The 12,563-nt window shown below is 40.0% G+C and overlaps 1 non-coding gene across 1 annotated transcript; it reads left to right on the plus strand.

Annotated features, from left to right (window-relative positions):
• The first annotated feature begins 10,558 nt into the window (after positions 1-10,558).
• LOC136396469 (U6 spliceosomal RNA) lies at positions 10,559-10,665 on the plus strand. The gene has a single exon (XR_010749755.1). It is a non-coding gene; the product is annotated as a U6 spliceosomal RNA (small nuclear RNA).
• The last annotated feature ends 1,898 nt before the right edge of the window (positions 10,666-12,563 follow it).

Consider the following 12,563-nt stretch of genomic DNA (forward strand, 5'->3'; position numbering starts at 1 on the left):
TGAGCGGCCTGGGCTCTGGAGTCAGCACAGGGTTTCAGATTTACCTTCGCTCATGCTTCTGGGATCTTGTGCAAGTTCCTCAAACCTCCCAGCCTCCAGTTCCTCATCTCTCATTGGATGCTGAGACTCATACGTTATTTCAAAAGGTTATTGTGTATGTCGATTGGATAATCTGTTCAAAAGTGCCTAACACACACTGAATACTCAGGAAATATCTCCCCTCCCCACCAAATCATGCTTCATTTGACTCTAAAGTTTGACTGGTGTTTTAAATAATGCAGGTGAGAGACTAAGGTGTTGCTTTGGCCAACTTCTAAACCTAAGTCTCCATGGTGGTTCCAATCTTTCAACAAAACTCAGGATTTAAGTTCCTTCTCTTTCCTTGGAAGATGTTCGTGCTTTGACTTTGTAATTCTCCAGCATCTGAGCCACCTCTCCCTGTTGTTGATGAGTCTATGACACCGTATCACAGAGCCTTGTGCTCCATTTTCATTATGTGAGCCCACTTGGCTGGAGTAGATGCCTCTAACCCATTGTTTCCAAATCTCAGAAAAAAAGGCTTCCCTTTCCAAACTTTCCATCTTATCTATCTTTAAAGGAAGAAGAATAAACAACAACTGCTGACCAGGGGCTGGGGATGATGTGGTAGAGAGAATTTTGTAGTAACAATGAAATGATTTAGGGGCATACATCAGCTGACAGTTTGTCTTCTCCTTGAAGGGGGCGGTCGTTTTGGGCACTGGAAGCTACTTCTTTGGACCTAGACCTGCATCCTATGATGACTCTCGCTTTACCTTTCTTTCCATCTCTCCACTTCTATGTCTTATTCCTTTACTGCAGCCTGTCTTGTGGCACCTCCTTAAATGGCATCAAGGTTCCCTCACAGGTGCACATCGTAGCCCATCGCTGCCTTGGGAACCAGCAAGCAGAGGAGCAAGAGACTAATGAGTCCTTACATAACATTGCGGTAGTTGCTGTTCCCACCAGCTCTGTTCCTTGCTAAGGCAGTGTGGGGAGCAATTATCACGACCCATATAAAGTCTGACTGCCTTAATCATTCTCAGAAAAACAATTTCGGTACACTCATTAGAGCCGAAAGAGTTCCCCTTTTCCAAGGGGATTGCTGAAATGGGAACATTGAAGTAGAATCTGACAGTCAGAGGGGCCGGAGGCATTCAGAGGGATGAGAATGCAAGAAACAGAGGTTTGTTTGGATTGTGTCTTTGGATATGAAATGAGTCCCCTTTTGATCCAGGTTATTATGACCATCAAGAGAGAGTTAGCCGCTTGACTATAGTGAGATTTCTTCCTACGTGTTGAAGGAAATGATACAATTAATAGCCCAGCTCTTTGAGGAGAGACCGAAGTAAGACTAAAGTTTTGTCATTATCTTTTGAGAACCATAGGGCAAGACACGGGGATTGCCCCACTCATGTTTGTGCTAAGGTAGACTCTACAGACCTGAGAAAGATTGGCCTCCAGGACCAGGCGAGTGTGGGAGGGTTGTTACCAGCATATGGAGAAGAGTGGGAAGGAGTTTGCACTGTGCCCCTCACCCCACCCCCACCCTGTACTGCTGCTAGTCTGGGTAGTGGGCGTGGGGCTCCAATCTCAGGGGCATGTGCGTGAGATCCAGACCCCCCCCTCACCCTGTACTGCTGCTAGTCTGGGTAGTGGGCGCGGGGCTCCAATCTCAGGGGCATGTGCGTGAGATCCAGACCCCCCCCCACCACCTGTACTGCTGCTAGTCTGGGTAGTGGGCATGGGGCTCCATCTCAGGGGCATGTGCGTGAGATCCAGACCCCCCACCCCCACCAGCAAACAGTGAGGAAGAGCTGTGACCACTTGTCTTAGAGAAAGAGAAGTTGCAGGAACAGTGTATTCATATTGCCAGATTTTTCTCCAGCCCATATCTTAGTAAAATGGCTTTGCATATCTCTGTGAATGCAGACTTATAAAGGAGGCACACTGAAAATAGTACGATGGGGTCACCAGGACTAGACATAGAGTAGTATAGAGTGGACACTATTTAGCACAGCACTAGGGAGGAGGGACTTCCTTTCTCCCCCACCCCACCCCCCACTGTCACTCATACACACATGGAAGCACATATCAAGGGATTCTTGCCAGGCCAGAGAAAGTAAGGCAGGCCTGAGCAGCCCCGTCTAACTAGCACTGTATCAGCTGCCCTGCTACAGTTATACCTGTGCAACAAAGAACACAGGATTTGGTGAATTTGCTGCATCAAATCTTCCTTTCCTTTTTTCCTCTTTCTTTTCTTGTTTGAAGAACCAGGACCAGCTTCGCTCCCTGGGGTTCCTGGACTTACCTTTCAGACCAGGGCGGCCGAAGGAAGGAAAAAGAGAATTTCTATAGACGGTCTCATGGAGCCATGGTATAATTTAACCTGGACGCTAAAATGAGTGCGGTCCCATTTGTGTGTTCCATGCTGGTGGGGCATTGGCGTTCATCTATTGTTTCTTAATATAAACACAGTTTAGAGCTCGAGGAAAATTTAAAGGGGGAGAAGGCAATAGGAAAGAGAAAAACCATAACATTTACTGAGCATACACTCTGTGTTTAGTATTCTGGTGAGCTTTCCAGTTACATGAGTTTGTTCAATCCTCACCAAAGTTCTGTATGATTTAGGGTTGGGACCCATTTCCAGATTAAAAAACAAAACTTAAAGGATGGGAGAAGTTAAGCAATTTGCTTCGAGTCATATAATTACTGGAAGACAGATCTGGAGCATGAAGTTAAAGAGCAAAACCTTCTCATTGGAAGATGGGAGAAACAAGCTGTTGAAGAGAAAGACTAGTTGGAGGCAAAGCAGAAACAAGAACTCAGATTCTGTGGCTCCCAGCAAGTGTTCTTTCCCATTGACCGTCTCCACTGGGACTATTAAATGCCAACCAAAAAATAAGTATACAAACATGCAGGGGAAATACGAAGGGAAATGAAAAGTGCGCTTGCCACAAAGGCATCCTGATTGTGGCTCCTTCCCTTTCTCCCTGTCCGTGGTTACATCGTCTGGACAGAACTTCAGAAATGTTCAGTCACCTATCCACATCTCTGGCAGACTACTTAGGTAGCCTTCACTTTCCCCATGCATTGCCTCTATCAGCTGCTGAGTGTTATTAGATTTTACACACTATTTGACATGAAGCCTGGCCCCCGATGAAACGATGCTATTTTAGATGATCTTGAAGGCTTGCAGGACTAGAAATAGATGTATTATGCCATAGCTCCTTACCTTACTTGAAGCAATCTGCATGAATACACTGTAACTTTGCCCTTGAGACTGAGAGTGTTTTGAAGGGCTCTATAGATAACATGATAGTGCCATTTTATCTTTTCATGTTTGGGAGCATGTATAAGCAAAGAGTGCTTCAAGATGAGAAAGCTTTTAAATGTTTGTTCATGGATTAATCGATTCATTTAGTAACTTTTCAAATCTCATAGCATCTTGTTTTCTCTTTCTGTTTGTAATTATGGAAGCCTGAGATGAATGTGAAGCTCTTCCTAGGTAAATGTAGAAAATGCAATGACTGACCTGTGGTGGCGCAGTGGATAAAACGCCGACCTGGAATGCTGAGGTCGCAGGTTCGAAACCCTGGGCTTGCCTGGTCAAGGCACATATGGGAGTTGATGCTTCCTTCTCCTCCCTTCTCTCTCTCTCTCTCTCTCTCTCTCTCTCTAAAAAAAATGAATAAAGTCCAAAAAAAAAAACAAAACCCCACAATGACATGTATTCTTTACTGGATTTATTCTTCTGATCTTGACAGCCATAGTTCACCCTTATTTTTCTACTCTCTCCTTTAAAAAAATTTTTGTATTGTTTTTAATTAATTAAATTTATTTGCCTTGATTTAAATCCTTTTGGGAAACAGAGGAAAAGAGGTAGAGAGCTAGTTAGCAAACAAGCGAGGTAGCCGCACTTCATGGCATTGTGTCAATCAGGGACCGTTTCTTGTTTTTACAGTTTAAAATGAGCAATTTCTTAAAGGGATTTAAAATTTCATCCTGTTTGGCATGGCTCCTAATACCTATAAAGCACTTCTTGCATCCTATTTTGAAACAAGAATGATAAATTGGATAAGATTGGGGGAATCGAGCAGCCAGGCATATGTGATGTGTAGCTGTCACGTTTGTAGGATGTGAATTTTACATTGCGGTGGAAACGAACTCATGTATTCTAATGAAGAATATGTTCATTGTTTGGCTTATTGTTATTTCACTCTATACACAAATCAGTTCTCTTTGTCTGACTTTTCATTACTGCCTTTTGATCGCCTTGATTTGGATTTTTGTTTTATTTTTTGAAATGATGATGAAAAGATACAGAAAACATTTTGCAATGACTTTGTTAAGTAGCCTCACAAATGTTATTAAGAAAATATTAAAAGTAACTCATAACATACGTGAGTCATATAGGATACTCTACAAAATAAAACTAACTTAAAAGCTCAGTTATTGGTATTGTATAAGAATTTCTAAAATCCCTTTCATTATTATTCTTTCAAAATACATGCTCAAGATAAGCAGTAAGGAAGAAATATGTGTGTGAGCTTTGGAAGGTTTTGCAATATGTCCCAGATAGTCATGGATGGATCTAGAGGGTATTAGACTAAGTGAAATAAGTCAGAGAAAGACAAATACTATATTATTGTATTTACATGTGGATTCTAAAGAACAAAAAGAATAAACAAAATTGAAACAGTCTCATAGAGGCTCTGTCCAATTGGCTCAGTGGTAGAGCATCACCAAGCTGGTGGATATCCTGGGTTCAATTCCCATCAGGGCACACAGGAGAAATGACCACCTGCTTCTCCACCCCTACCCCATCTCTCTCTCTCTCTTCCCCTCCTTCACTCATGACATGATTGGTTCAAACGTACCAGCCACAGGTGCTGAGGATGGCTCTGTGGAACCTCCACCTCAGGTGCTAAAAATAGCTTGGGTGTGAGCATGGACCCAGATGGGCAGAGCATCTGGCCCAGAGTGGGTCTCTGGGTGGATCCCGGTCAGGGGGCATGTGGGAGTCTGTCTCTCTATCTTCCTTCATCTCACTTGGAAAAAGAAGAAAAAATAAATAAAAAGGAATTTCATAGATCCAAAGAGTGGACCAGTGGTTGTCAGAGGGGAGGATTGGGGTCAGGGTGAAAGAGAAGAAGGGTTAAGAAGTACAAATGGGTTGTTACAAAATGGTCATGGAGCTGTAAGTACAGCATAGTAAATACAGTAAGTAGTTGGTAAAAACTATGTCTGTGTGCTGGGTGGGGACTAGAAATATCAAGGGGGCCCCTCTGTGTACACCTGAGACCAATGCAAGATAGTATTAAAAGTAAATTTAATTGAAAAAATATATAAAGTAAGTCTGTTTGTAATAGAGTATGTTGAAAATGAAGATAAAACAAATAATAAGTATTGGCTAAGAAGAAAAATGTGCTAGCTCTTTTTTCTACTATTGAATAAATAAATGCAGTACTTAATTTAAAAAAAGGTTTTTATCTATTATAGTAAAAAACTTTCCATTATAACTTTATCATTTCTAATACAAAGCAAAAAGTTCTGGCTCTGGCCTGATCTGTGGTGGCGCAGTGGATAAAGTGTCAACCTGGAAACGCTGAGGTTGCTGGTTCAAAACCCTGGGCTTGCCTGGTCAGGGCACATATGGGAGTTGATGCTTTCTGCTCCTCCCCCCTTCTCTCTCTCTCTCTCTCTCTCTCTCTCTCTCTCTCTCCCCCCTCCCTATAATGAATAAATAAAATCTTAAAAAAAAAAAGTTCTGGCTCTCACTGGTTGGCTCAGCGGTAGAGCATTGGCTCAGCATGTGGAAGTCCGGGGTTCTATTACTGGCCAAGGCACACAGGAGAAATGCCCATCTGCTTCTCCACTCTTCCCCCCTTTCCTTTCTCTCTATCTCTCTCTTCCCTTCCCGTAGCCAAGGCTCCATTGGAGCAAAGTTGGCCCCAGATGCTGAGAATGGCTCCATGGCCTCTGCCTCAGATGCTAGAATGGTGCCTCAGATGCTAGAATGGCTCCGGTTGCAACAAAGCAATCCTCAGATGGACAGAGCATCGCCCCCTAGTGGGAATGCCAGGCAGATCCCAGTCGGGTGCACGTGAGCATATGTCTGTCTGCCTCCTTGCTTCTCACTTCAGAAAAATTTAAAAAAAGAAGTCCTAAGACATTACTTTACAACAAAATTGTAATTATGCTATCTAAAATGAACCCTAAGTCTACTACTAATCTTAGCTAAAACCTTAATACGGGGGCACATGGTTGGGGGGTGAGGATGTTATATTGTGTGGGACACTTGAGTCCATGTCCCAGTAGAGCCCAAGCTCTACGCCGATCAGGCGTCCCTGATTCGACTTCCCCGTGCAGTGGGACACTCCTGCTTATCGGCAGGGCTGGCAGCCTCTTCCAGACTAATCTTGAGGCGGCTATGAGGATGCTACTAACCAGTGCCAACACTAACTGCCTCCGGAGGAAAAGCACGAGACTGACACACAGAGTTAGTTGCAAGAATCACACAGGCAATTTGTTACTCACAAATCCTTTTGGCGAGCCTGGGTTCCCCGTCAGCGTGCTCCTCTCGGCTGTCTTTGGTCAGAGTTCAGAGCGGCGTGGAGACAGTCCACGTTCACATTGGAGTCTGGGCGACTACTGCAGCAGGGGGCCCCTCAGCTTTAGTACCTTTTCTGGCCAACACCTTCTAACAGGTGTCAATTTACAGGATTATCACCTCAAACTACCTTTTTGGGAGTTCCTTGCAGAGAACCCCTTTTATGTTAGTCTACTGAAATGTTACATCAAACCACTTTTTCAGATGCTCTTATTTATGTTAACTTACAGAGTTATGACACCAAGCCACTTCTTATCTATGTATAACTTCACACACACACTAACTGGGCCCTGCTCCAAAGTCAGAGTCTGTCTATCACATCTGCACACACTATATTAATTCCTATCCGGACGGCATAACTTTATTTAATTTCCTTAATTAATTTTAACATTATATCTTAATTACTTTTATGTATCTTCCATATTTTTATATTTCTGTATATTTAATTACTATAACATCATATTACTACAGCAACACATTAAATTAAAATTAATAACAGAAAAAGGAATCAAGCAAGCAAACAAACACACAAAAGAAAACAACCCTAATACAAGTGCTAAGCCTACAGCTTTTGCTCTAGGATTAATGTTTACTTTCATGCTGAAGGTAAATCTTAACCTTCTCTTAACTTTATCCTTAACATCAGCATCAATACAAAACCTGCGAAGTAAATAAGTCAGACATAAATTCTGACTTGTGCTCTTTTCTCTCGGTCACTTGGTTGAGAGGGCGTCTGAGGCAAGTAGTGAGGAGTTCTGAGATGAGTTGTCCTTGCCGGCCCCGAGACTTCATGAGGGAGTAGCAGCGCGGATCCACGCACGTACCATCCCTGGCCTGCCCACGCTTGCCCGCTCTGGGCTTGGCTCTCTGCAGGCAAACAAGGCTGGCAAACCATAAGTGACAAAAGGAAGACTTCCCTGCTTTTATCTGAACTTAAAAAAAAAAAAAAAAAGTTGGAGCTCAAGTTCCCTCCTCAGAAGTGTGTTTTCTTCCAGAGGAAATTGGAGGAATTCTTTAGGGAGGAACAAAATAGATTTCTTCTTCTTCTTTTTTACAACTTGTTACAAAGATTCACTCTTTTTTTTATATATATAGGAAAGAATATAGATCGAAAGTTGAAATTGAAAGTCTCAATGTCCCTCTCTGTTTTTTTAAATGAAATTTATTAGAGTGTCCCGGCTGGATAGCTCAGTTGGTTAGAAGCATTGTCCCAAAGTGCAGAGGTTGCTGGTTCGATCCCCGGTCAGAGCACACACAGGAGCAGATTCACATTCCTGTCTCTCTCTCTTCCTTCCTCTCTCTCTAAAATCAATAAAATAAACATTAAAAATTAAATTACTGGGGTAACCTTGGTTAATAAAATTACCTAGGTTTCCAGTACACCATTCTAAAGTACATGATCTGTATACAATATTGTGTGTCTACCACCCAGGGTCAAATCATCAATGCTTCCTTCTTAATAAGAGAGTGACTCATTTCCAGAGGCCACAGCTGTTCTGCTATCAAGGGGATACAGCATCTCATTTTATTTCTCTAGGACTTTCATTTAATACATCAAATATGGTTAATCTCTGCCAATTGTTAATTTGACCCAATAAGTAGGTATTTCCCAGGATATAAGGATCACTCTTAGTGTACAATCAATTTTTATAAGAACATGGGCATGATCTTCAAATGCTGGTTGGGAAAATTATGTTTAAAATTGGTTTTATTAAAAATGTTGACCATAGACAAAATAAAATGATGAACACCCAGATACTCTCAACCAGCTTCAACAATTATTAACTCATGGCTAATCTTAATCAATTACATCTCCCTTCAAGTATTTTGACTTAAATTCTAGACATCACATTATGTTATATGAACAAATCTCTAGTTTAGTCATTTTTGATTTTTTAATCAGCTTTATTGAGATGTACTCAAAGATTGTAAATTCCCTCATTTAAAATGAACAAAACAGTGATTTTTAGTGTATTTATTGACTTGTTTTACAATCACCACAGTCTAAGTTTAGAACACTTTCACTGCTCTAAAAAGAAACCCGTACTCATGGGCAGTTGCTCCTCAATTTAATTCCACCCCCTGCCCTAGGCAATCACTAGTCTAAGTTCTTTCTGTAAAATTTACCTATTCTGAACATTTTACATAAAAGGAATCATCATATTTTGTCTTTGTGTTGCTTTCTTGCTTTCTTTACTTTAAAATAATGTTTTCAATATTCATCCATGTTGTATCATTACTTTTTTTTTTTTTTATAGCAAGAAAGAGAGTGTGGAGAAGACAGGACAGACAAACAGGAAGGGAGATGAGAAGCATCAACCTGTAGTTATGGCATTTTAGATGTTCATTGATTACTTCTCATATGTGCTTTGACCTGGAGGGCTCCAGCTGGCCAGTGACTCCTTGCTCAATCCAGCGACCTTTGGACTCAAGCCAGCCACCATGGGGTTATGTCTATGATCTCATGCTCAAGCCAGCAACTGCACACTCAAGCTGGTGAGCCTGCGCTCAAGCCAGCGACCTCGGGGCTTCAAATCCAGGCCCTCAGCCTCCCAGATCAATTCTCTATCCATTCTGCTACCACCTGGTCAGGCTTCATTTCTTTTTATTGTAAACAATATCCCATTGGATGGCTATAGCACATTTCGTCTATGCACTTATCCACTGGTGGACATTTGAGTTCTTTTCAATTTTTGGCTATTAGAAATGGTGAATATACTATGTACACATTTTTGTACATATTTATTTTGGACTGATATTTTTAGTTCTTTCGTGTATATAGATAAGAGTAAAATTGATGCATAATAAGGTTGTGCTGTTAAAAAAAAGGTTAAAAATTTTTTGAGGAACCGTCAAACTCTTTGAAATTGGCTGTACCATTTTATCCATCACTTAAGTCTCTTTGTTCCTTGAATTTAAGAAAATATGTGGCAAAAAAAAATCACTAAAATATTTATTGAATTAAATTGATCCTTAGCTATAAAACATATAGTGTTATAGAAAATCAAGTCTAGTTACTATGGTAAAATTACAGGCCTAGAGCATATAAAATGAAGATGGATTTGTGGTCATTAGATAAAATAGACAGATCTGTAAATATATACCCCAAAGAGGTTTTCTCATCACATTTCTCATAGCTTTAAAGAAGACGATTGCTTAAACAGTAGCAAGAAACATAATAGAGAAATGTTCCACTTTTTCGATTCCATTAGTGCTTTGGTAGTTGAAGATAAACCATTGGAAAAAATGGTGACAATGATCATAAAATCATTGAGCCTAAAATGACTTGGGTATATGATTGTAAAAGCCACAGGGCCCTTTTCTCCAATAATGCAAGTTAACAAAAGATACTCTGATATGAGACAGAGTTTACCTCAGAGGTTTTAAAAGAATCTGTCTATGGATACCAACATGATGACTAAAGTATAAAGATTATAAGAAATATGATGGGCCTATTTTAATGATTAATATAATTTTTCATACTGTATATCCCCTAACTTGAAAATAGTAGCACATTTTATAAGCCATAATGTGCTGACATAGGACCAGAGAATACTTTTAAAATAAGCAATATCTTCTTACTGTTTACATTTTTTTATTCCCTTTAAGTACTAGTATGGGATATTCAAATGCACTGCCGTCCCTTTATAGCTCTATAAATGTGGTGGGTTAAATTGTCCAAAATGGTGTATATCTCAACTACTTGATAGAAAATGTATGCTGTTCATTCCCGTAGAATACAGAGCAAGGGAAATAGTAACTTGAAATATTTATTGTCACAGATAGCAATAAATGCATTTTAATTCAAACTGAGATAAATAGTCTCAAGAACACAGTTTTCATTTGTGGTTTAAAGAAACAATTTTTTTTTAAACAGAATATTTTCAATTACATGAAAAAACCTCTGTAGGATCATTCGTATGTTGCATGCTTGTTTCGGCAGCACATGCACTAAAATTGGACCAATACAGAGAAGATTAGCACAGCCCCTGCGCAAGGATGACATGCAAATTCATGAACTGTTCCATATTTTTAAAGAAAGATGATATGTTGCAAAAAGGATGTGTTCAAAATTTGGGAAAAAAGTTAAAAAAAAATCTTGAAATTAGAAAGGAAGTTTTCTCATTTCATTTTGTTAGTTGGAAACCAGTGAATAATAAAAAAATCTACACCAGTAAAAATTATTCCTTCAGTTGTAGTTTATATTTATATAGTCAGGTGTGTGTGTGTGTGTGTGTGTGTGTGTGTGTGTGTGTGTGTGGTGTGTGTGTAGGTTTTCTTTCTCTGTATGAATATTTTATAGATAAGGCTATATTTTATAGGATTGTAAGGAAGTGGCTGCCAGAGCCAGCAAGGTAGTGAAATGTCACAGTTAGAGGGACAATTTTGGAAGCACCATCAGCAGTAATTTGCAGAGAACAAGAATGAGTAATGCTGATTTGAATTGTGTTTGCTTTCTGTACAAATCCTCTCCACCTCCCCAGTGGAACAGTCAGTAACCGAAGACCTAGGTACATGTTTGTGGGTGCTGTATTGAGTTTTATTTCAGTGCTGCTATGGGTGAGAGCTGAGGGACCTCCTATATCAGCTCTCAGGGTTAACTTAGTTGAGTATTCGCATCTTCAGTCAATGACTATTGAAGACATACTCAACGCCGACTCTTCATTATTTGGCAAGTAGAGTGCATTGATGAACCAGACACCATCCTAGACCTTAAGAGGCTCCTGACCTTAATCTAATTCTGGAGACTCATGAGTTTACAGATAAATTAATTGCAAAAAAGAATGACAGAGGCTAATAAAGCCACAGGCACTATGCACTCTAGGTATACAGAGTCAAGTCACATATCCTAGTTTGGGGGTCACTTCTTAATTCTTAGAAAATAAAGTCTGGTTTTATTACATGACTTGAATTGTTCATAGAATTATTTAAATAATTATCCATATCAAACTATGAATTCTTTAATTTTTGTATGAGAGTACATTGTGGAAAAAACACGAGCATTGCTGTTAGACACATGATTCACAGTATCTTTAAGTTTATTATTTAGGTGAATTAGAAAATTGCTTTACCTGTATATTTTTTTCCCTGCACAGTACAGATAATGTAAACTATGCAAGGAGTTAAGATTAAACATTTATAAAATACCTAGTACAATGCCTAGTACCACCTAGTAGACTTGGTTATTGCAGGACTTTGCAGATCTTTTAATAAACAAGCTTGCATTGTGACTTTTAAAGATAAGTGTATAATTAATGGCAATTCCCAAACTTATTTATAGATTGTAAATTAAAATTTCAAAGGGAGTCACCTCAGCAAAATGGTGGGAATAAGAAGTCCCGAACCCCCCCCCCCCTTCCGCCTACAAGCACACCAACTCTGCGATAACTCACATATACATTCCCTTTGTGAGAACTCAGGAATTAAGGGAAAGGCTTGTGCCCGCAAGGGGACTATAAAACCAGGCACTCCAAAGCTAGAAGAGAGATTTGGGACACCTTCTCACTGGATATTCTGCCCCAGGCAGATATAAGGTGAAGATTTGTATCCTGGAAACTACAAAACCCTGATGATGAAAATAAAAGACAAACAAATAAATAATATCCTATGTTCACAAATTAGAAGATTTTATATTGTTAAATATCTGTTCTACTCAAAGTGATCTGCAGTTTCAGTGCTATCTCTACCAAAATTCTGGTGACGTTTAAAAACAAATTTATAGGAATAGAAAAGAATTCTACAATTCACATGGTACCACAAAAGACCACAAAGAGTTATTGTGGGTTTTTTTTTAAGTGAGTGGAGGGGAGATAATGAGACAGACTCTGCATGTTCTCCAACTGGGATCCACTAAGCAACCCCCGTCTGGGGCTAATGCTTGAATTAACTGAGCTATATTTAGTGTCTGTGGCTGACACACTCAGACCCACAG

This window comes from Saccopteryx leptura, chromosome 2, assembly GCF_036850995.1.
Source record: "Saccopteryx leptura isolate mSacLep1 chromosome 2, mSacLep1_pri_phased_curated, whole genome shotgun sequence".
Taxonomy (NCBI): Eukaryota; Metazoa; Chordata; class Mammalia; order Chiroptera; family Emballonuridae; genus Saccopteryx; species Saccopteryx leptura.